This window comes from Sciurus vulgaris (assembly GCF_902686455.1).
Source record: "Sciurus vulgaris genome assembly, chromosome: Y".
NCBI lineage: Eukaryota > Metazoa > Chordata > Mammalia > Rodentia > Sciuridae > Sciurus > Sciurus vulgaris.
The window spans coordinates 475,991-483,915 of NC_136481.1; positions in this window are offsets into that span (position 1 = coordinate 475,991).

Below are 7,925 nucleotides of genomic sequence, written 5' to 3' on the forward strand. Positions count from 1 at the left end.
CATGTTATTTATTGTTTCTTTTGCTGTGTAGAAGCTTTTTAGTTTGATACAATCTCATTTATTGATTCTTGATTTTGTTTCTTTAGGAGTCTTGTTGAGGAATTTAGTTTCTCTGCCAGCATAATGGAGATTGGGGCCTACAGTTTTTCTTCTAATATGCACAGGTCTCTGGTCTAATTCCTAGGTCCTTGATCCACTTTGAGTTGAATTTTGTGCAGGGTGGGAGATAGGGGTCTAATTTCATTTTGCTGTATATGGATTTCCAGTTTTCCCAGTATCATTTGTTGAAGAGGCTATTTTTTCTCCAGTGTATGTTTATGGTGTCTTTGTCAAGTATGTGGTAACTCTATTTATGTGGGTTTGTCTCTGTGCCTTCTATTCTGTACCATTGGTCTTCTTCTGTTTTGGTGCCCATATCATGTCATTTTTGTTACCATAATTCTGTAGTATAACTTAAGTTCTGGTAATATGCTTCCTTCTGCTTCACTTTTGCTGAGGATTGCTTTGGCTCTTCTGGATCTCTTATTTTTCTAGATGAATTTTATTATTGTTTATTCTATTTTTATGAAGAATGTCACTGAAACCTTAATAGGAATTGCATTGAATCTGTATAGTGCTTTTGGTAGTATGACCATTTTGACAATGTTAATTCTGCCTATCCAAGAGCATGGGAGATCTTTCCATCTTCTAAGGTCTTCTTCAATTTCTTTCTTTATTGTTCTGTAGTTTTCATTGTAGAGGTCTTTCACCTCTTTTGTTAGGTTGATTCTCAAGAATTTTATTTTCTTTGAGGTTGTGAATGGTATAGTTTTCCTAATTTCTTTTGTCTTTTGCTTTATTACCAATGTATAGGAATGGTGTTACTTTTATATCTTGCTAATTTGCTGAATTCATTTATGAGTTCAAGAAGTTTACTGGTGGAATTTTTGGGGGGACTTTTAAATATAAAATCATGTCATCAGCAAATAGAGAAGTTTGAATTCTTCTTTTCCTGTTTGTATCTCTCTTTTTTTTTTTTTTTTTCTGTATGATTGCTTTGGCTAGAGTGTGTAGAGCTATAATGAATAGAAGTGATCCCTGTCTTGTTTCAATTTTTAGAAGAGATACTCTCTATTTTTCTCCATTTTAGAATGATGTTGACCTTGGATTTAGCATAGCTTTTGCAATGTTGAGGTATTTTCCTATTATCCACTTCTTTGTCTAGTGTTTTGAGCATGATTGGATGCTATATTTTGTCAAATGCTTTTTCTGCATCTATTGAGATAATCATGTAATTCTTGTCTATAAGTCTATTGATGTGCTGAGTTATGTTTGTTGATTTCTGTATGTCGCACCAAACTTGCAACCCTGGAATGAAGCCCACTTGATCATGATGTACTTTTTTTCCCTTTTGAGTCTTTTAAATATGTTTTTGTATGTGATTTGCTGGTAGTTTGTTAAGAATTTTTACATCTGTGTTCTTGAGGAATATTGATCTGAAGTTTTCTCTCTTTGATGTGTCTTTGTCCAGTTTTGGAATCAAGGTGATACTGGCTTTGTAAACTGAGTTTGGAGGGATTCTTTCCTTTTCTATTTCATGAAATAATTGAGGAGTATTGGTGTTAGTTCTTCTTTGAAGTTCTGCTAGAATTAAGGCTAAGAATCCATCTGGTCCTGGGTTTTTCTTTCTTAATAGGCTTTTGATGGCATCTTGAATTTCATTGAAATGAGCTGTTTAAATCGTCTAAGTACTTCTGATTTAATTTGGGTAGTTCATATGTTTCTGAAACTTTGTCAATGTCAAGATTTTCTATTTTATTAGAATATAAATTTTCAATATATGTTTTGATTATCATTTGTATTTCAGTAGTGTCCATTTTGATATTTCATTTTCTTCACAAATTTTAGTAATTTGAGTTTTATCTTTCTTTTTCTTTGTTAGCTTGGCTAAGTTTCTTTCTTCAAAGAACTAACTTTTTGTAGTGCAGGCCAAATAGCCCATCTCGTAAAGTGCCTGCCTCTCATGCCTGAGATCTGGGTTCGAGTCCCCAGCACTCTGAGGACTAACTTTTTGTCTTGTTGATTTTTTTGCTTGTTTCTTTTCTTTCAATTTCATTGATTTGAGCTCTGATTTTAATTATTTCCTGCTTTCCACTGCTTTTGGTGTTGATTTGTTCTTCTTTTTCTTGGACCTTGAGATGAAATGTTATGTTATTTATTTGATGACTTTCTACTTTTTTAAGGAATGAGCTCAATGCAATAAACTTTTCTCTTTGCACTGCCTTCATAGTGTTCCAGAGAATTTAATAATTGTATCATTATTCTCACTTATTGTATTATTTTATTTCATCTCTGATTTCTTGTACTGTTCATTGGTCATCCAATACTGTATTATTTAGTCTCCAGGTGTTAGAGTAACTTCAATTTTTTATTTTCTTATTGATTTATAATTTTATTCCATTATGATCTAATGGATGCAAGGTGAAGGATATGGAAATGATAAATCCCCTTATGGCAGTATGTGACGTAGGAGGTTGGAGGGAGAGAAAAGATAATACTTTGATCCTTCCAATAAATAATTTCTCAGTGACATGACAGTGAAACTACACATCAGTCCTGTCCCCAGGATAATACAATGACCCATGGAGGTCAGATGAACTGGACTCTGAACTCTGAATGCTCTGTCTCTGCCCTGTAAAAATGCTGCCTATTTAAAAAACTCAGTAAAAGCAAGTTCCAGATGTTTGCAACCTTTTGCCCATGTTCTGTTAAAATCTTCAACGATTAAGTCACTTCCCAGTGTAACCTATATAAACTCAGACCTCTCCTGTAACCAGGACTATTTTCTGCCAAGAAAGAGTGCCCATCTGATGCCTAACTCTGCTTTGCTGAATTTGTGAGTCTGCACCATCTCAGTCACTTTTGTGCTTACATTTTGGTTCCCTAATTGGCAAACAGAAGCACAGTAATGTTTGCCCTTCCCCATTTCCCATACCTATGCTCTTTCCCATAGTCAAGTTAAATGGACCATGAGAACTTGGAAATGACCATTGAATGTCTGACTTTCCTTATGGCTCTCTGAGCCTCTCGACCACTACTCATGCAGCTATGGCTGAATCCCCAAACTGACTATATCCCCCTCTCCACTCCATAGAAAGAGATCCTTCACACTCTCCAAGGTCACGTTGACTCTTGGCTGCCAGTAAGCGACCTGTAAGTAACCCCATTCTGGGCTAGGTTTCCATGACCTCATGCTATATAAATGGAGTATGAATTTGTATTGAATCCTTTATTGGTGCTCAGGGCATCTTCTTTCTGATCCCCTGCTTACACCCTTGCTATTATCTTCCCAATCCCTCCCTTCCACAACACCCTGCAGAACTCTAGTTCAGAAACCCCTTTGCCATTTTGTTCCTTCATCCAGCACCTGCCTTCCCATTCTCTAGAGAGGTCAAACTTCTACCCAATCCCCAGAAAATAGATACCCTGCTCTGAGAACCAGTCTTTGAGCTCACCAGGTTCCTAAGGGCCCACTATTGTTGGGATTGTGGTGAAGATGTTTTCCCGTTCTCCAGTCGAACAGTCTAGTCTGTTGTTGGGAAGATTTTAGGGAACACTCTAATCTCTAATGAATACTCTAGACAAGCCTCTCCAACATGGGGAATTACTCAGTTCAATCCATGGAACTCCCCTTTGGGTTGTCTTATTAATTTTAAGACTCTTTACTCACAATCTGACCTCAAAATCAAATGCCTCATTAGACTCAGCATTCAAATTTGGCCACAATATAAATTAAAAGATTTGCATCAATGACCCAAGTACAGGACCTTTGATCAAGAAATTCTTCAGAATTTAAAAAGTTACCTCCTAAGGAATGGCAAGTAGTCAGAAATAGGTTATCTCCAAGCTTTTTTTCCTCATTAAAGTACTCATTATGTCAGTCCTGCCCTGCTTTACAATTAATCCTCACAGACTCATAGCTCTCTTCCTCATTAACAGCCCCAGAAATAGCAGATGAACCCCCTCCTTATAGATCCCAGGGTCCCACATTCCCTCATCAGTCTCCCTTCCCTCAAATCTTACAGACTCTCTATCAGGCTTCTCAAAGTCCCACTGCCTCTTCATCAGGTTCCCCTCCCCGAAGTTCCACTGCTCCCCATTAGATTCTCTTGCTTAAATCCTACATTCATGTTCCCCCTCTCCTTTGCCACTCTTTCCCTACACATGATCTGAATCTGTCCCAGCAAAACACATGTTCCTTCTCTAGGAGATGGTAAGAGCTGAAGGGATGGACAGTTCAGGTCTATGTTCCCTCCTCCTCACTTGGGCATATGTGTACTATATATTAACTTCTATCCTGACTCCTGATGAATGTGCCCATGTTTGGCAGGCGCATGAAGAACACAGTGACATCCCACATGGCCAACTCCTCCATCTTTACCCTGTAGTATAGTGTGCCATCCCTACAACTGAACCTGATTGGATATGTCAGCACCTGATTACTTGCCTTCTTGAAGGCATGACAAAAAATCTCATATCAAGGTTAATTGGGACAAGGTAATGGAAATTACCCAGAGACCTGAGGAAAATGCTACCCTCTTTTTTGGCCTGGCTTACTGTGGCTTTCACCAAACATACCAACCTAGACCTGAATACTTCTCATGTCATTCTCCATTTTAACTTTATCAGCGGGTCTGTACCTGATACCTGTAAAAAATTCGACAGTTAGAAAAGGGCCCCAAAATTTCCCCAAAACAGCAGCTTCTAGACACTGCTTTCAAAGTTTTTAACAATAGAGAAGATGAGGCCAGAAAGGAGAGAGACAAACTAAATATCAGCTTCTGTCCTCAGCCATCCAGAGCCCTAAGAAAGCCCCTATGATTAGTGGCCCTACCAAACCTCCTAATACATCTCCCAGGCCCTGCTTCTGATGTGGGCAGACTGGATACTGGGCAAGAGCCTGCCCTAATCTGAGGTCCTCCCACCAAGCCCTGTACTAACTGTGGGCAATGGGGAGACTAGAAGGTGGACTGTCCTCAGGGAAGGATACCCCTCCTCTTGGTTCAGCTGTCCACTTCCCAAGTTCCATTTACTGAGTTGCTGGAACGAGGAGGCCTAGGCACCACTGCCCCACTGCATCAGGTGGTATGTTCAAGGAGCTCCAGGTTGTAGGGATAGTATATGGCAATGAACTTCATTGGTAGATGATACTGGGGCAAGCCTTGCATCTTTTACTCAAAGGCATGGACCCACTTTTAAAGCAGATACCCCTATTATTAGATATGGAAAATGAAAAATACCTATAATAATATGGCCTGTGAAAAGAGAGTGAAAAAGAAGGTCATGCAGATACTTCAACTCCTAAGACAAAGATTTTTCACATGCTGACTGCAGACAAAGGGGAAGTGTTTTTATCACCCCTAAAGTGACAGTCCCTAGAAGTCATTAATGCCCTCCAAAGATAGATCCTCTCCAGACACTGCCTAAAGACCCTTAACCCAGAAGGTCAAATTCCTAAACCCTCAAATTGATACAATCACTGATGTGCCCAAGAAAACTGATATGCTCCATAGATCAGCTCTCACAATAACCTATATAAACCCAGTCACTTTCTTTGTTCAGTGGCTCACTTTTCCATCAGGAGAGTGGGTCCATCAGAACCATGACTCCCATTCCTGAATAAAGACCTTTTGCTGATTCATGTAGTTTGCATCTGTCCTCATCTTTTTGTGAAAGCACCTATTATGGGAGTCTCAGGGGCCTCTACATATCCACTGAAGACACTCCCTGCTTTTTTGCATATTTGAATTCCTTTCATTATCCCATTCATTTATAGTTGTGCCAAGTTGCCCTACCCTCTATGGAGTTGGAATCTTCTCCACAAATTAAAAGCCTCCATTATCATTTCCCCTTTAAAATCCACTACCATCTTTTTAATACATTCTGATCTAGATCTTGTTCTGCACCTCCTAGCTTCCTGATTGTTCTTTTCTGACTGGAATGATACCCACAGCCTGGAATACTTCTCAATCTAAAATAGCTAAACAACATTCCCCAGTTCATGACCAACTAAAAAACCTCCCTCACTATGTTACCCTTTCCCTATATCCTTTAATGCACTTAACCCTCAGAGATTTAAAGCCCATAAACTCCTTCTTATTACAGGTCAAACTCCTCATACCAACCCACTTTCCTCGTAAATTTCCCTTTCTTAGAGTAAGCAAATCCAGTGGGCAATTCTGGCTAGCCCAGGACCTCAGAAATATCAGTGAGGCAGTTGCACCCATATACCCTGAGTGCCCAACCCCTATATGCTTTAATCTCATTTCCTAGGCTCCACTACACATTTCTCAGGAGAAAGATGCCTTATTTACTGTTCTCCTCCTGCTTGCCTCATGCCCACTTTTTGCCTTTACCTGGTCAGACCCAGACACTAATTATGCACAGCAGCTTATATGGCCCATTCTCTCAGAGGGCTTCTGAGATAGTCCCCACTATGTTGGCGAGGGTCTCCATTATGTGACCTGGTGGCCCTAAATTTATCCCCTAGCCACCTCATATAATATGTAGATGATCTCCTGCTCTGTAGCCCTTTACTAGAAATTTCCACACACCATACTACTGCCCTTCTTAATTCCCTGGCCTCTTGAGGTACTGGGTTTCTCAATCTAAGGCCCAGCTCTGGTCCCCTCAGGTATAATATTTAGGCATTTTATTGAAAGAATGGGCATTTTTTTAAAGCTGTCTGTTTTATCTCAACTCCCTAAGGTCTCCCTCCCAGTGATGGGAACAAAGCCCTTAAAGCTGTTCCAGGAAACAGCCCCAAACAGAGAGTAAAAGAGTAAATTGAGCAAGATAGTGCTCAGACAGTTAAGATATATAGGATATAAGATTACCAGAAATTGTTGACCAGAATCTATGCCCTGTTGTAAAACATTGTGAAACATGTTGTATGTTATCAGCAAACCCAGAACCCCTTTGGAATTTCCTGGCAGCTTTGTTTCCCTTTTCCCCTTCCGTGTGCAACCCCTCCCGATGTGTGGTTTCTGCCTTTATAAACTTGTAAGATTTTTTGCTGGGGACTCGACTCCTCGACTCCTGCGTGAGTCACGAGTTGGGTCCCAGCGTGCTGGAATAAAAGCCTCTTGCGGTTTGCATCAAGTGACACCTCCTGCGGTTGATTAGGGTTGCCGTAGATCCGTGGGACAGAGTTAGGGTCTCCTTTTTGGGAGTCTTACACTATTAACCTCCACATCCTGTACCATACCCCTAGAAAGACTCCTAGTCTTAAAGGATAGTCCCCTACCTTACACAGAAAGGGATGTGCTTTCTCTCAGAATTTTTAAACTATTTTTGCATCTGAATACCAAAATTATCCCTCATAGTCAAACCTCTTTATGAGGTCCCTGAGGGGAATTTTTCAGATTCTCTTCCATCTCCCCATTCTTTTTCCTCTACCATTTCTACTCTCCAAAATTTTCTTCTCAAATCCCCAATTCTTTATTTATCAAACCTAACAAGATCTTTTCCCTGTCATTCCACTCAGAAAATGGGTGGACAAGTCTTAGGAGTTCTTTACTAAAGGTCAGGGAATATCCCCTACCCCACTGCATTCCTATTCAAACAACTAGACTTAGTTGATCAAGGCTGGTCCCAAAGCTTCAAGGTTTTATCAACAGCAATTCTTCTGATCCCTGAGACCAGAAAATTTGCATAATATCAACCCACTACTATTCCAAATACATACTCCCTCCCAGATCTTCTCAATCATCATTCATTTCTCTCCCTTTCCCCAACCAGAGTCCAATTACTGCATACACAACTCCTGGATCCCCTAACTACCTTCCAGTAAGACTCCTCATTAAACCTGGCCACTCTTCTCATAGCAAAAAATCCTTCTGCCCCTGATTTCTCACTCTTGTCCTGACCCTCTTGATTTCTTAATG